Genomic DNA, 17,566 nt, shown 5'->3' with positions numbered 1-17,566 from the left:
AGTTGAGATTTAGAGAAATGAAGTATAATTTGTAAAATAAAACATATCCATTTTAAGTCTGCAGTTTGATTTTAGACACATGTATTCAGTGGAACCATCATCAATCAAGATACAGATTCCATCACCCTGAAAAGTTTCTTCCATATCCCTTTGCAGTCAGTCCACTCCTACCCTGACCCAAGTGACCATTGATCTGCTTTCTGTCATTATAGATTAGTTTTGCTTGTTCAAGAATTTAGAGTCAAATACTGTGTGGTCTTTGCTTAAGGCTTCATTTTCCCAGAATTGAGATTCATCTACATTGTTACATATTTCACTAATTTCTTTAATTTTCATTGATCAGTGTACGTTTGTTTATACTTTTACAACCCATTGACTTGTTGATGGACCTTTGGGTTTCCAGGATTTGTTTACTATGAATAAAGTTGCTCTGAATATTTCTGTTTAAGCCTTTGTGGACATACGTTTTCACTTCTCTTGAGTAAATACATAGGAATGGAACAACTAGACATAGGTGGCAGTTTAACTTTTAAGAAGTCATCAGATTCCCAAAGTGATTGTACCATTTTATGTCCCTGCCAACATTGTATGGGAATTCTAGTTCGCTATAAAATTGGTTTAATTGATTTTCTGTATTGTCTGTTTTATATTTCATTGATTACCTTTCTTATCTTTACTGATCCCATCCATCTTTTGATATAGTTTGCTCTTATTTTTCCAGTCTTAAAGTGGAAATTTAGGTAATTGATTATAGACCAGTTCTCTTCTAATATCATTTAAAATTAAAGATTTTACCCTGGATACTGATTTAACTTCCGCTTATAAATTTTGATATCTTGCTTTCAATTTCACTTGAGTTTTTTTTCTGTTACCAAATTATTACTTGGAAATGTTTGATTTCCAAATGAGTGAAATTTTCCAGGTATGTTTTAAAGGTTCTCAAACCTTTTTAATTTTCTGTCATTTGCTAAGAAGAATTTTGAAATCTCTAACTATATACTGTGTATGGATTTGCCTGATTCAGTTCTTTTGGGTTTTACTTCATGCATTTGGAAGCTTGTTAATAGGTGCATACATTTTTAGGATTATTACATCTTCCTGATGAATTGACCCCTTTATGAATGTTCCTCTTTATTTTAGGTAATATTCCTTACTCTAAATCTATTTTATCTTAATATTACCACTCCAGCTTTCTTTTGATTTAGAGTTTGTATGATAGACATATTTCTTGTAGCTAAGATCTGCTAGCAGTCTCTCAGTTTCCAGTTTTGTTTATCTGGAATGTACCTATTTTGTCTTCACTCTCAGAATTCTAGATTCATTTAAAAATTTATTATTTTTCCCCCAGCACTTTGAATATTTTCATTCTACTACCTTCTGATCTCTATTATTTCTGATGAGAAGTTGGCCAATAACGTTATGGTTATTCCCTTTTACGTGAGATATCACTTTCTTCTTGATGTTTTCAGTATTTTCTTTTTTTCCTTTAGCTTTTAGCAAGCTGACTATGATGTAACTAGTTGTAGTTCTTTGTGTTTATCCTACTTGGGCTTTGTTTAGTTTCTTGGATCAGGTTATTGTGAGTAGTAGTAGTATTATAGTACCATTTTGGGGAGTTTTTGCCATTATTTATTCAGACTTTTTTTCTCATCTACTTTGAGACTCCTGTGACTCATATTCTAGAATACTTGACATTGCCCCACAGATGGTCTGATGCTCTGTTCATTTTTCTTCAGTCTTTTTTCTCTCTGTGTTCTTTGGATTGGATAATTTTATTGATAAGTCTTCAAAATCACTGAATCCTTTTTCTGCTATTTCATATCTGGTATCTAATTTATTTTACATTTTAGTGTTTATACATTTTAACTCTAGAATTACCATTTTGTTCTATATAGTTTGTTTTTCTATTACGATTTTGTGTTTTCTGTCTTCTTGTTAGCCTGTTTTTAATTCTTTGTGAACATATTTATGATAGTTGCTTTGAAGTCTTTGCTAAATCCAGTATCTGGTTTCACTCTGAGTCAGTTTCTATTGACTGCTTTTTTTTCCTTGTGCATCATTATACTTCTCTGTCTTGTGCCACCCCCCTGCCCCCAAAATCTGGTAATATGTGGTTGAAAACTTTAATTTTAGGTAATGTATTTTAGCAACTTTGGACTCTCTTTTGTTTTTCTGATTTTTTTGATGTTTTTTGTTTCTCTGTTTCCTAGCTTACCTGTGCGAAAACTCTCTAATTTGTCTTCCTTGCATTGTGCTGCTGCTGGTGTTTCTTCTCAGTTGTTTTTATTTTAGCTCGGCTTCATCTTTCTGTCTGCATAGCTTAGGGGTCAACCCAGTGATTTGGGCGGAGTGTGAGCTCAGACATCTTAAAGTTTAAGTCCGCTGAGCTGTATGTGGGTTGAGGATCAGAATTGCAACCAGTTCTCAGTATCCCTTGGCTTTCATTTTTCTACTTTAGCCGTCAGTCAGTCGGCTGTGTCAGTCAGGAGCTTGTCTTAGCCACTTTATGGCCCTCTCACTTCCAGGATCTCTCAGTTCACTATCTAGTTGATTTTTCAGTGGCCATGAACTGGGCTTGCAACTTTGGTTTAGCAAAGCTATGGGTTTTCCTTATTCCCAGCGCTTAATTCAATCCACTGTGGCTGCAACTAGCCTTGAACTTATAAAACTACAGTTTTTACTGAAGTGATAGGTGCATGGTAATAGTACCAAGTATAGAAAGTCATAGAGTTGCTTCCATTTTTATCCAAATCTAAATAGTTTTCATTTTGTTGGCTGATTTTGATCTATTTTTGGTGTCTTCATTAGTTATTTTTTGGGCAGTTTTGCCTGTTTTTATACTTTTTGCAGAGGGAAATTACTCAGTCTCTTCTTGTTTCAATTAGTAGAAGTAGCACTCCACTGACTTATTTCTTCATTGCTTTTTGGTAGATACAAATTTCAATCTGATGTAATTTTTCTTTACTCTGAAAATGGTTTAGCTTTTGTGGGGCAGATCTGCTGGTGAATTCTCCTAGGGTTTTGGTTTTGTTTTTTGTTTTTTGGAGGAGGGGGGTTTCATCTAAAATGTCTTTATTTTGATTCTTTTTTGAAAAGCATTTTTAATGGATATAAAAATGTAGTTGTTTTTCTTTCTGTATCTTAAAAATTTGGTTTTGTGTTTTGGTTTGCATTGTTTCCAAGGAGAGATCTGCATTCTGATCTTTTTTCCTATGTGTTTTTTATTTTACTTCCTATGGCTACTTGTAAGATTTACAGCTCCTCTTTATGACCAATTTCCAGCAGTTTAAGATGTGTCCTAGAATGGTTTTTCTTCATGTTCATTCTGCTTTATACTACTTTACATGTTTCAGTTGTTGGATTTGTGTTTTTTATCAAATTTAGGAAAATTTAGCCATTTTTTTCAGGTATTTTTCTGCCCCCTCCTCTGAGACTCTAGTTACATCTCTGTTTGACATCATGATAGTGCCCATAAGTCACAGGGTTTCTGTCTTTTTCCCCAGGCTTTTTCTCACTGAACTTCAGTTTGAATAGTTTCTGTCACCTTCAAGTTCACTGATCTTTTGCACAGTCTCATCTGCTTTTAAGACCATCCAGTGAAATCCTCTTTCTTTAGACAGTGTTGAACTTTGTTTTGACAGACAGTTACTTGATTAGCAGCTTGATTCTTTTCATGCTTATTTTTAACCTTTTTTAGGGTGTGCCAACAGTAGTCTTTATCCCTAGTTGAGCTTTACAACTGGAGGGTGATCTTTCTATTGTCGATTGAATGCCCCAGAAATCAGTGAAGGTCTACATCCTGGGTCACCAGAACTCGTCTTCCAGCTCTGTGTGGACTCTGTTAATTGTTCAGCTTAGTTTCCAGCAGGTCTTTCCCAGTAGTTTTTTGGTGGTGTTGTTTGCTTGTTTGTTATTTCTCTGCCTGGCTTTGTGGAGTCATACTCAGTGTACATGCAGCTTACTGATCTGCCAGAGATACAAGGTAACCCTTACGCAGATTTCTGTTGCACTTTCCTGTATAACTCTCTCCTCTTCCCAGATCCCTGCCCTGCATATTCAGACACCTGTCTCTGAATTCTGCTCTTTTCTTCTGGAGTCATTGTCATAGTTGCCTGCCTGGGTTTGCCCTTCCCACCTGCAGGTTGGAAAGTGCCTCTTGGCAGAAATCAGGGGTGGTTATAGAGTTTACTTCTTTGATTTCTTTAATGTATCACAACGTTGCAGTGCCTGGTCCAGTGTCTGATGTAACCTTACTTTGTATATTTTTGTCTAGTTTTCTAGTTGTTTACAATGCTTTAAAAAGAGCATTTTGTGGCAATTTATCAGTTACTCTTTTATAACTTGTAGTGAAAGTCTTGAAGTTAGGATTTTAACAGAAGGCCCTGATTCCTGAGTATGAATCACTATTCTTACATAATTCTTTAAAAATGTACGCTTTACTTTTTTTCCCCAGCTTTATTGAGATATAATTGATATATAACATTTTATAAATTTAAGTTGTACAGTGTGTTGATAGACACACTTACATATTGCAAAACGATTATCACCATAGTATTAGCAACACATCACATCACATCATTACCATTTTATTTTTGTGATGAGAACACTTAAGATCTACTTTCTAAACAACTTTCTAGTATATAATACAGTATTGTTAATTACAGTCACCATGCTGTACATTAGATCCCCTCACTCATCCTAAAATTGGAAGTTTATGCTCTTTGACCAATGTATTCCCCTTTTCCCCCTTGACTAGCCCCTGTTAACCACCATTCTACTTTCTGTTTCTATGTGTTTGGGTTTTTTAGATCCCACATGTAAGTGATATCATTCAGTTCATTTCTTTCTCTTATTTCACTTAGCATAATGCCCTCAGGGTCCATCCATGTTCACAAATGGCACTGTTTTCATTTTCATGGCTGAGTGCTAGTCAGCTGTGTGTGTGTGTGTATGTACATCACATCTTTATTCATCTATAGATAAACCTTTAGGTTGTTTTCATATCTTGACTATTGCGAATAATGCTGTAATGAACATGAAAGTACAGATGTAGCCTTCATAATCTTGTTTTCATTTACTTTGGATAAATACCCAGAAATGGTATTACTGGATCATATGGTAATTCTATTTTTAATTATTTGAGGAATCTCCATTTACATTTAGAGTGATTATTGATAGATAAGGACTTATTAATGATATCTTATTAATTGTTTTCTGGCTGTTTTATAAGCCCCTTGTTTTTTTCTTCTGCTGCTGCTGCTTTGTGAATTAATGGTTTTCTGTAGGGGTATGTTTTGATTCCCTTTTCTTTATCTTTTGTGAATCTATTATAGATTTTTGCTTTGTGATTACCGTGAAGCTTACATAAAACATTTTATAGATATGTCTATTTTATTAACAGCTTAATTTCAGTTGCATACAATAACTCTTTCCTTTTATGTTTTTGATGTCATGATTTACCTCTTTTTATACTGTTTATTCATTAACAAATCATTGTAGTTATAATGGTTTTTATAGTCTTTTTTAACCTTTATACAAAAGTTTGGTAGTTAACCCTTTACTGTATTACAGTATTAGGGTATTCTGAATGTGACTATGTACTTACTTTTACCACTGTATAGTACATTTTCATATGTTTTCATTTTACTAATTAGTGTCTCTTCATTTCAAGTTAAGAACTCTTTTTGGCGTTTCTTGTAATCAGGTTAGTGGTGATGAATTCCCTCAGCTTTGTTTATTTAGAAAAGTCTGTCTCGCCTTCATTTCTGAAAGACAGCTTTGCCACATAAAGTATTTTTGATTGGCAGTTTTCTTCTTTCAATGTTTTGAATATATTATCACACTCTGTCTTGATCTCTAAGGTTTCTTCTTAGAAAATTGCTGATAGCATTAGGGGGGTTCGCTTGTAAATCAAGCTTTTTTTCTGTTGATGCTTTTAACATTCTTTGTCTTTGATATTTGACAGTTTTATTATGATGTGCCTTAGAGAGAATCTCTTTGAGTTTGGTGACTTATGAGCTTCATGAACTTGGATTTCCAAATCTCTCTGTGGATTTGGGAAGTTCTTAGTAATTACTTCTTTAAATGAGCTACCTGCCCCCTTTCCCCTCTATTTTAAATCTAGAACTTCAATAATTTACAAACTGGTCCTTTAGCCGATATGTCATATATGATGTAACTTTCTTCACTCTTTTACATCTTTTTTCTTTATTCTTCGATTGAATAATTTCAAAGTTCCTTTCTTCAGTCTCACAGATTTTGTCTTCTGCTGATCTGTTCGGCTACTGATGTTCTCTGTTTCATTTTTTATTTTATCCCTTGTGTTCTTCAGTCCCAGAATTTCCATTTGGTTCCTTTTCATGACTTCTGTCTCCCTGCTGAACTTCTCTTTTTGTTTGTTTTAATTGAAGCATAGTTGGTGTACAGTATTGTGTTAATTTCAGGTGTACAACAAAGTGATTCAGTTATATATGTGTATTTTTTAGATTATTTTCCTTTATAGATTATTACAAGTTATTGAATATAGTTCCCTGTGATATACGATAAATCCTTGTTGCTTACTTATTTTATGTATAGTAGTTTGTACCTGTTAATCCCAAACTCCTAATTTATCCCTCTCCCTTCCCTTTCCCCTTTGGTAACCACAAGTTTGTTTTCTATGTCTGTGAGTCTGTTTTGTATATAGATTCATTTGTATTATTTTTTTAGATTCCACGTATAAGTGATGTCACATGGTATTTGTCTTTCTCTGTCTGACTGACTTCACTCAATATGATAATCTCTAGGTACATCCATGTTGCTGCAAATGGCACTATTTCATTCTTTTTTATGGCTGAGTAATATTCCTCTGTGTGTGTGTGTGTGCGCGCGCACGCGCCACATCTTCTTAAGCCAGTCATCTATTGATGGGCATTTGGGTTGTTTCCATGTCTTGGCTATTGTAAATAGTGCTGCTATAAACATTTGGTAAACTTCTTATTTTGTTCATTTATTATTTCCCTGATTTTTTTCACTTGTCTTTCTGTGTTTTCTTGTACCTCATCAAGTTTCCTTAAAGTAGCTATATTGAATTTTTAATTGGGTAAATCACAGATTTCCATGTCTGTGGGTTTGGTTACCAGAAGATTATTGTGATCCTTTGGTGGTGTCATCCTGATTTTTCATATTCTTTGAACTTTTGCATCACTTCTTCACTTCTGAAGTAGCAGTCACCTCCTCCAGTCTTCACTAACTGCTTTTGGGAGAGAGATACCTTCTATCAGCCTTATCAGATTCTGAGATTATCTTAGATCCTTTTGGGGGTACACGTGCTCCATGCTTCTTGTTCCCTCTTGTGGCAGAATTCTTAGGCTTTAAGACTTCTCTGGATCCTTCAGTGCACCAGGCTGAGTGCTGACAGCCTCTCTTTTGTTTCCCACAGGTGGTGCTGAGGCTCAAGTTTGTGGCCTGCAGATTTGGCTGAGTTACATGCATGGTCACTAGCTATCTTCCAAAGCTTATGCCACCATTGGGAGCACACACAGGGAGCCGCCCACAAGATGGGGAGTTTGTAGGTGAGGCACACAGGGTCCTAGAGGTTCCCATGAGCCAGTTGTGATCCATTGGTAATGCATTCCTGGCAGCTCTTGGGTAGGTTCTTGGTGGAATACACGACACAGTTAAAATCTGTACCCCTTATTGTCCTTCCATAGTTGATCTGCCACTCTTCCCACTTCTTCTTGCTCCCAGTCATGTAGCTTATGATTTGATACTCTGCGTGGAGCAAGAGAGAAAGGGGCCTCTTCAGCAGTGTCATGCACAGCTGGTGCAGCCAGGTGCTCATTCACACACTCTCCCTTTCTTCTGTGGGATAAATCAGTGTGAGAAAGATCTGTCTTGGCCCTAAGCTGTGCCACCTCTGAGTGGAGGGGTGACATGGGTAAAGTCAGATTGTCCCTCTTAGATCTCCAGTGCATTCAAACTTTTTTTTTTTTTCCCAATGGAATTCTGGGACTTCTCTGGAAATGCTGGACTTCTGCAAAATCTTTCTTGTCCTTGAGTTAATGTCTAAGTTAGTGTTCTCAGGGGCTCCTAGGTGGTGTCCAGGAGAGGCTGGAGCCAGTTTACAGGTCATGGCAGGGTCCACATCTGGGATTGAGGTCTACCTGCCTGTTACCTGATGCGTGGCTGAGCAAGACTCCTCTGAGGTCCCTTGGCTTATGGTGCTGGGTTTCATAGCTTCCTCAAAGGCATTTCTGTCCGTGGGTAGATGCCAAATTTTGTTGTTGGCAGGGAGACAAAGATGAGGTATATCTTAAGCTGCCATGATGCTGATGTCACTCCCCTTTGATTTTATGTTTTTATAATATAAATTAAATTTTGTGCCTAAGCTTTGAAGTTATGCAGTATGCATCATACACACACACAAAATCTCTTGCTGTGGTTTTTCCTTAAGTACCGTTTTATACTTTGAGTTATAGCAGAACTGAGTAATAGGAATTTAAATGTTGTTTCTAAATTATAGCACTCCAAATCATGAACACATTTCTTAAAAAATCAACCCTTGGCAGCAATTTTCCTTGTATCTAGTTCTCAAGAAAGAATCATTTCATATTTTTCTAAGTGATGAACTAAATTTTGCTAGCTATCTGCACCTTGGTTTCTTTCTTGTTTATAATTCCTGTGGAAATTTGGAACGTTATCATGAGATGTTGTTTACCCGTTTGATCATGGTGTGCGAGACTTACAATAAATTACTTTGAGTAAAGGAAAGTGGTCCCTACAAACCGTAACTCATGTTTAAATTATAGCCTTAATGCTGGTTACAAACATTATCTGGGAGCTTTGTGGCTTAGTACTTTCTGTGCCTGTTTCAGCTCTTTTGATGATCTGATTGCCTACTGAAGTTACCTTCTCTGTTAGATAGCAGCATGAGAAACTTCAGCAACTTCCTGAATTGCAGCTGTGCAGAATAATAACTAGCAGTGGGCATGGGAAGAACTTTGCAGTCTTTATGTAAGGCACTGCGTTAGACTCTTTACAGGCATTCTCTCACTTAATTCTCCTAATAATCTTGAAGTTGGCCATTATTATCCTGTTTTGCAGATGAAGAAAGTGGATCTAGGCAGTTGAGCACAGACACCCCTCTACTACATTCACAGCCACCAACCAAGAAATAGGACCTTAGTACTGCATAGCAGACTCATGTTTCTCTGATCAAGTCCCCATAATGCATTTTCCAGAGCAGATAACCTTACCTCCTTATCAACCGGCTGCCAGAACCAAATATACATGCATCCTCTGTTACTGCATGTTCATTTGTGTGTATCCTGTTTACTCTGTGTGCATTCATATTTTCTCTTGATACAGTAGAGCAGCTCTTCATCTGTTTTTAATCTTGTGCCTTGAATTTCACCTATTATAACCTGTCTCTAAAAATCTACAGTGTCCTTTGTCCTCATTTCTTGTATTTTCAGTCCTCTTTCAAAACTGGATTCTTGCTTTGGTTTTTATTTTCCTAATATCTTATTAAAGTTTCTAACATGCAGAAAACTGAAAAAAAATGATAATGGACATTCATACCAGTATCTTACAGTGAATATTTAACTGTATTTCCTTTATCAAATATTTAGCTGTATTTCCTTTATCAAATATCTGTCCATCCCTGCATTCTTTAGTCATCTTACGTTTTTGCTGCATTTCAAAGTAAGTACATTTTCTCCCAAACCTGTTAGCATGTATATCATTAAATAGCCAGTTTAATAAGGTAGGAAAAATACATAACAGGTATAAGGAAACAAAAGGATGGAGGAAGATTCCTTTTTTTAAGCAGAGGAAATTATTGTTTATCTACAAAACCCTAAACAATAATTCCTTTAACAAATAAGTGAATTTAGCATGCTCACAAGATATAAAGTTAATAAACAGAAACTAATTGTAGTTTTACATAAAGGAGTAAATTGTTGGAAAATTAAGTTTAAATAATCGATTCAATTTACAATACATCAAAAATCCTAAAATACTTAGTAATAAGTTTAATAAACAATCCTCAAAACTTATACATTGAAAATAAATCATTTTTAAAAGAAGTTAAAGGATATGTATAAATGTATTGATATAGCTTGGATAAGCTGAATGCATAATACAGGTATCTGCTCTCTTTACACAAAGGTTAGGTGAAAAGGTCAGGTGAAGTGAACTTTGTTCATGTCATCTAAGGGAAAAAATCTATTCTTAATTTTTCCCCACTCCCTGCCTCCCGCTTTGCAAAGATTGGATCCTTTAGTTGATAATACAATGCAGCTAAACAGTGAATATTTTTGTGTAAGGTCATTCTTAAGCCATTACACATATGCTCCAAGCACTTATTCCTGCTGAAGCTGGGTCTTTGGGAAATGAGTTGTCAGAGAATAATCTGGCCTATAATCTTATGGGAAATCACTTTCCAGACATTTAAATAACAAACACAACAATACATTCCCCAAATTGTGAAGTTGAAGACTGAATTCTAACATTGACTTTCTGATGTCGAATTTTATGAAAATGAATTAACATTGATATTGTGAAACATTGATATTCCATGAATGGGATTTATTAAATTGCAGTGCAATATGGTACTGGAAACTAACTATGAGAATATTGTCCTTATCAGAACTGCACAAATCTCTTGAGAAAAGTTGCTCTCAATATAAAAGCCAGTAAGCAAAGAATTTAACCTTGTTTGCAAACATCTTTAGCTGGGAATAATTATTCCCCACTTCTGATGTTTCCTTCCTGTGAAGTGAGGTCTCCTGATGTCACTGTAGCTCTCTTCATCCTTTATTCATCCAGCTTCTAGAAGGATCAAGTGTCTTATTTGATTGTCAACTTTGGGAAGAATAAATGAACCTGCTTGACTTAGTTCCACCTTTCTTCCAGTTTGGAATGAGCCTGTGTGTTCTAAGTTATAAATCTTAACTAGCCAGGCTTCCTACATACAGGGGGGCCTATCCATGTCTAGCACTGCACCCACATTCGACTCCCCCCACAAACAAACCATATCCTGCAGCCTGCCCTCCATCAGGTGATATTTTGGCCTCCTACTTTTCTGTTTTGTTGTGCTTTTCAACTTGTTTTAAGCAGAGTGTAGATTAAGGATGCTATTTATTTGAAAGGGGCCCTCAGAGATCCCCGCATTTGGTTTATTCACCAGCAACACTGAGAAATAAAAATACACAAAAAATTTGAGGGGGAAAATTTGTAGAGAAGATTTTTGTGCATCTGGGGCCCACACCGTGGGTCTTGGACTTTAGTTTGGGGGAGAAACCTTGCTAGTTTATAGAGGCTTATTTTAAGCCAAATGTGTTTTTATACTTTTGTACTTGACTTGGAACTTCTGTAGCCTGAGAAAGAAATTTTAGCTGTCATGAGGTATTTTGAGCTTAGCAGGTGACTGTAACTTATGACTTATGCAACTTACATGAGAAAATAAGCCACAGCCCTGTGGCTGTTTTGGGGACTTTAGACTGCTTTAGCTTACTCCATAGGCCTTGCTTTTCCTTGGTTGAGACAAAAATTCCACTGTAGAGAAAAGTTTTACAACTGTTTTACACATTGCTGGTTAGAATAATATTTGTCACTTGTCAACTGCAAGGCAGCTGAATTCTGTATGTGAACAGAGCACTAGAGGTGCTCTAGCTTTCTATGGTTAGTACCAAGGCTAGTTAGGTAATCTAGATTGGAAATTCTAGGTTTTATTCCTCTTTCAGGATCAAGGAGGGCACCCTGGAGGGACAGACTAACCTTGGTTTCATGTGGCATTTCCTTCCACTTTTAAGACTCATTGTCCTATCATAGAATCTCAAATTGGCTCTATGTTAATATCATAAGTTATAGTTCTTGATATCTGACACCCAAATTGTGGCTTCATTCCCTCTTCTTGTGTTAGATTTAATGAACAAATGAGAGATGTGAACTCTTATTAAAAAATGCCATCCCCTTAAGATAGAAATTAACTGAATGACATTATTATAAACCCAAAGGTAGAAGGAAACATAAATGCTCTGTGCCTGGAACTTTTTGCCTCTGATAATAAATTCATTTGCTTAGGAAAACAAAGAGAAAAACTACAGTGGTTTGAAAAATCTACTTCAGTTTTACTGTCAAACTCAGAAGCAGTGAAAGGTTAAAATAATAAAGGAACAAAGGCCAATTAAGCTGGAGGGAGAGATTTAAAAAACATATTCATTTATTTTAAGGAAGAGTAAAGAAGAAAAGGGCAGACTTCCTAGGTGGTGCACTAGTTAAGAATCCACCTGCCAATGCAGGGGACACGGGTTTGATCCCTGCTCCAGGAAGATCCCACATGCTGTGGAGGAGCTAAGCCCGTGAGCCACAACTATTGAGTCTGTACCACAACTACTGAAGCCCGCGTATCTGGAGCCCATGCTCTGCAACAAGAGAAGCCACCACACCGAGGAGTCCCCCGTCACCGCAACTAGAGAAAGCCCGCGTGCAGCATCAAAGACCCAATGCAGCCAATAAATAAATAAATAGAAGAAAAGGGCATCTTAAAGATGAGATTAGATCACTATAAAAGGGGGAAAAAGCACTACCCAGATTTTAGCTGCTCTAAAAGAAGGAAAGGCATTTTTGTTATTAGATGGGAATGATGACTGGGATCCAAACAAATCTAACAGATAGCAGTCCTGATTCCCCCAAGAAAGGCCAGGTTACTGAGGGATTGAGGGATGATGACTTCTGGAAGCCATAGGTCCCCACTTGGAGCAGCTGGCGAACCACTCCTTAAAGAGTGGGACAGCTGTACCATGTGGATGTAAAAAATTGAGGCATAATTAAGGGAGGAAATCCATGTAAAATATTTAAAGTGTTTTTCAGCTGAATTTCCATGTGACACATCACTGCAGTTGAAACGGGCATTGCCTTTGCCCTGAGGGAAATTACTGACCTTGGTCAACACATTTATGAAATGAGGATCCTAAAAGAAAGTTGAGAAAATATGTGATGAAATCCATATGTGACAATCAGAGAACAAGTCCAGGCTTTGATTTAATGTTGTCTGATGGAAGAATATCTCTAGACGGGGATTATCCATCTCATTGAGAGTAAGGTAGACAGAATTTGAACAGTGAACCCAGAAGTTGATTTCTTTTCTATGATGAGGATGATGATGAGTCCCGAGTAGTTATAAAAATAACTGGACCAGAAAGCAAAGATGAAATAAATGGAAGGGAGGCGCTGTGTTTCAGCAAGCAGCATTAGCTCCCATAAGGATTAGAGAAGGAAAATGGCCACTTTAAGAAGCAGATTAATTTGTTAAAAAGCTTGAATAGCCTTCCTGAAAGGAGTTGGGAATAACAGAGGGAAATTCAGCACCAGTGGTGTGTTTCAGTACCTCAGAAAAAGATGTGGTTGAACAAGAAAGCTACTCAACACTGGGACATTGAAAACTGACTTCCCCAGGGGCACAAGCTTCAGAAGCATCAAAATCACTTAGTGCAGGAATCTGTTCAGGGTGGATCTTCAGCCAAAACAAATTGGGAATGAAGGGGAACTCTTCTCTAGGGGGTGAGTTTCACTGTCCAAGCAATCCCGGAGCCAGAGGCAGAGACAGCCACTGTGACACAGGACTGAAAAAGCCTCTTTCTGAGAGGTGGTACAGTTGTGCTGCTATACAAAGCCTGTCCTCAGGGCAGTATTAGGGGCCCAAGGCTTAATGGGAAAATGGAATTAAGAGGTCCTGGATATGCTGGATGGGGAAGAAAGATACTTGAGATCCTGTGATTGGAGCTGCCCCCATTCCAGTTATCTAAGTGTGCAAGGAGGCAGAAGTGATACCTCAAATGACACTCTGTGAGGATGCAGGAAGCATAGATGGATTTTTTTTTTTTCTCACAAAAATGTAAATGTAAAGAAATGTAAATGAAAGTGTAGTCTCAAAATTAACTTCTTGTTGGGAGAATTTTCCTCATTTGGCTTATTTAAGCAGGTTATGGAGTCCAGACAATTGGTCTTGCATGACAGACTTCCTACTAGGTTGAGTCCACGAATATTTTCCTTTTTCTCCAGACATCATCACATTTCTCTTAGGGCCATGGTAACCCTGGTTCTGGGAATGTAATGTTGTAATTGATCTAAGGGCAGGAGAATGGATTTCTAAATTAAATGAATCTGGAGAAAGCCTGTGATAATTCTCTGTGCCCTGTGAACTTTTAGGGTTCTTTAGAAATGAGGCTCCTAAAGGACTAGGCATTGAATTACTATGACTTCTGGGCCTTTGGAAACTCCAAATCCATTCCAGAGAGAAACTGTTGTAGTTGCTGAAGGGACCCCACTCTATCGAGGCAGAAAAATCCCTCTTGCTGAGCCTCAGTAGAATAATGAGTCAGGATATGGTTTTTGTTTTGTAACTGAACTTTGCACTTTGAACTTTAACACACAAGAATTTGATTTCAGACTTTAGTTCCCTTGGATTTTAATGTATTCAAATTTCAACTTGTAAAAGAATTTAGTCTTTGGACTTTTCTTTCTTGGAATTTAGTAATAGAAAGGAAATTGTGTTCAAAATTGAAGCATCTCTTTATAGGCATTTTATTATCGAAGTATCTTCAAGATAGCATTTAATCTCTGCAGAACCTTTGTCATGCTACATTGGAGAGCATATATGAACATAATTTGGGGCAGAAAATAGAATAGGGGATACATTTTCAGCTTTGGTATGGACTGGATTCAAAGCTGATATATTGAATGTGTTCATCTGACCCATTGCAGATTCTTGTGGGGGCAACTTTTCAGCTGCCTGCCACTAGACGCAAGAGGAAACAAAAAAGAACAGAGACTGATGTAGACTGTGGTCTCATGAAGGTGGCCTCCTGAAAGGTCTCCCGAGGCAGACAGTCACAACTCTTGCTGACCTTAGGCTTTGATAGAAGAAATTTTCACATATTGAGGTATAGGGAAGTCATTCTGGGCTTATAACATGATTTGGCTTAAACTTTAACTAAGACAGCCTGTCTGATGGCCTGTCAAACATACATTGTACATCTGCTTTAACCATTAAAGAGTGTTGCTCATTATCCGGTTATACAAAGGGTTAAGTAACAACCCACTGCAGTTGCCCCACCACAGTGTGCCCTAAGGGGAATTCAGGACGCAAAAAACGAATCAAAACTGGATGAAGCATTCTGTCCTTTGGGTATATCGGGGGTCTTAGATAGTTAAGAGGTGTATCTAAGGAAGAATTTCGATGACCCCAGATTCTTACATCTTCCTATACATAGAAAAACACTAAAATCATTAACTTGAGATATCTGTTTTTTGTGATTAGCAGTCATTTTTTACCAAGACATATGCTTAACTACATGTATTTCCTAGCCAAAAAATTCATATACATACTGGCTCTTCCCCTGCCTCTTCAGAGCAGTCCCCTGAGAGTTACTGAGTTGTTTTCTGGGCTGTAGTCCTCAGTTCGCCTCGAATAAAGCTGTCTTCTGTTGTTATTATAGATTTTAAATCGATTATTTGCATCCACAGCTTCATGTTTAAGCCCAATGAGTTAAGAGAATCACAGTGTGGGGAATGGTCCTCTTTCCCACTTCTAATGCTTTGTTCATGTGAAAGGAGCTCAATTAGTTATAGCTCTGGGCTTCCCTCTGCCCCATCAATCACCCTGCCTCAGAGGAGATTCTTTGCCTGTGAGTCCATTTCAGAGGAATAACAGGGCATGCTCAACTCAGTTCAACTCAGCTCAGCTTCAGTCTTTCTCCTCTTGGAAGTGGGCATGCTTTCTCCTCCATTATTCCATATGAGAAGTCCTTCCCTGGGCCAGTGTTTCTGTGCCTGGTTGGGTAAGTCTGCCCAATTCTGGACTTCATTATTAGTGAGTCCCAAGATACTGATACAAGCCAAGTCTTCCAACTTGACCTGTATCAGATATAAAAATGATATTTTGCTTTGTCTTTTTTGTTTTGACTCCTGATGTAAACTTTGGTTCTCTTTGCTCTGTTAATAACCTAGTTTGATTACTTTTTCAGAGTCCTTAATTTCCTAATCTGAAATACAAGTCAATTCAACAAATAGTCATTCAGCACCTACCATATATTACTGTGCTGGGCACTAGGAATACAGAAATAAACAATATCACATTAGAGGGTGACTACTTGTTTACATGCTTAAGTATAATATTAGAAAAAAAATATATATCATAAAGATAGCACAAAGGAAGAAGCAATCAGTCTCTCTGGTGGTTTGGAGGTAGGCAGGTTTCATGGAGAAGGAGCAAAATGGCTAAACAGGGGAAGCATATTTTTAACAGAAAGAACACTACATAATAAAAACATGGGCTTATGATGTACATGTTGTATCAGGATACTAAAAATAGTTGATAGTTCCTGAACATAATTTCTATGATAGGAAATCAGGATGGAGAGGTAGAAAGGACTGGATCATGACCATTTAAAAAGCTTAAAACTTTGACGTTATCTTGTCAATGAGCAGGAGTGTTTGAACAGCCTTAAGGCCAGAGAGTGGTATGGTCAGGTTTACAAAATGGACCAAATGACTTCTAGATTTCTTTTTGGCTTTACAGTTATCTGATTTGTGTCTTGGGCCTTGCTATAGATTTAGAACACTTACTTCTCAGCTATCCTAAATCAATTCCTTACCTCTGTGTATTAGGATTAGATTTGGCTGCATATAACAGAAAAGAAAATAATAACAATGGGTTAAGCATGACAGAGGTTTATTTCTCTCACATAAAAGCAATTTGGTGGGCTAGTCTTTTGGCTTTACAAAATTATTGGTAATCAGAATACTTCGCACTCTTCATTCTACAAGCCCTAGAGTACGAACTTTGTCCTTATATTTCAAGATGGCAGCTGGAGATCCAGACATCATGGTCATGTTCTAGGATGGAAGCAGAAAGAAGGAAACATTAAAGAAGATTTCCTAGAGGTACCTCCTATACTTTTGCTTCTAAGTGTCTGGGATTTATTTCTGTTTGTCATATCTGAAGTTGGAGAAAAGTTGGGCATATGACTGCACTGAGTAAAATCCTTTTTTTTTTCTTTAAATTAGAGAAAAAGTGGAAAATGAATATTGGGATAGGCAATTAGCTGTTTCTGTCACAGAAAAACGAGGTATCTCTTTACCTATTTAAGGAGAAATAAAAATGGTATGTTATCAATATAGAGAAAATATTGCTCACAGAATTTATTTTTCTGATTCTAGTTCTTAGTCTTACCTTTTTCTTTAAAACTATGGCATCACACCCCCGCTGAATTTGAAACTCCATTTATTACACACATGATGTATATCCTCAAATGCTGAATGCATGCTCAGCAATGGGTGGCCATGTCATCCTTCTCTCTCTGACTGCTGGCACTTTGGATAAGCTGTTTTCTTTCTCTGGGATACTTTTGTCTTCCTTATGTCTACTAATTCTGTGGGTTTCTGTGTCACTGTTGTTTTGCCTAGAAGGGTAGGTTAGGATTCCTCCCTTGTCATAATGGCCATAGTAATTTGTATAATAACTTCTTCATTGTTAAGTCTTCCTAGTTGGAAGTCAGTGAAGACAGGGAGGAGCTACATC

Source organism: Hippopotamus amphibius, chromosome 14 (assembly GCF_030028045.1).
Source record: "Hippopotamus amphibius kiboko isolate mHipAmp2 chromosome 14, mHipAmp2.hap2, whole genome shotgun sequence".
Classification (NCBI taxonomy): domain Eukaryota; kingdom Metazoa; phylum Chordata; class Mammalia; order Artiodactyla; family Hippopotamidae; genus Hippopotamus; species Hippopotamus amphibius.
This window is presented reverse-complemented; position numbering follows the sequence as displayed.